Below are 651 nucleotides of genomic sequence, written 5' to 3' on the forward strand. Positions count from 1 at the left end.
AAGACAAAATTTAAATGGAAAATAAAAATGGAAAAAATAATAAAATAGAATAATATAACAATAGATAAATCGTATAGGTTCTTCAGTGTCGACAATGCCTCAAAGTCGAGAGGCGAAGAGTTCTAAAAACCACCTCGGGGCCCAAGTGGACACTGCCTCAGAGTCGAGAGGCGAAGAGTTCCAAGGACCATCTCCACCCGAAGTCGAAGCACCAGCAGTTTCGTGTTGTGCAGCGCAAGTTATACGTATCCGTCGGGGTCTAAAGATTTGCACTCACATGGACAGGAGACTGCTTGCTCCCACTGGCGTCTTTACTTGGATTTGGTGCAAAAAGACCTGTGAGTGACCGAAAGGGAGTGGACGCCAGATGGAACCATTTCACAGTCTCGAGAGCTTTGCGACATCCAGGCCTAGCAAGGCGCCAAATCTGTAATAGTCCTCAAGAAACTCACGTTTTGCTTTGGAACCCTGACGTCAACCTTGATCAACGACCGCACGGGAATGGACCCTGGCTATGGAATAATTCCAGGAACTTCCCCAGAAATGTTTTGCGTATGGCTACGTTAAATGTAGGAACACTTACAGGAATGGAGAGGAACTGATTTTACTGAGGAAGGAAAGGAAAATTGGCATGTTTGGTTTATGTGAGAC

This window comes from Oratosquilla oratoria, chromosome 9, assembly GCF_046742065.1.
Source record: "Oratosquilla oratoria isolate Oo_2021 chromosome 9, ASM4674206v1, whole genome shotgun sequence".
NCBI lineage: Eukaryota > Metazoa > Arthropoda > Malacostraca > Stomatopoda > Squillidae > Oratosquilla > Oratosquilla oratoria.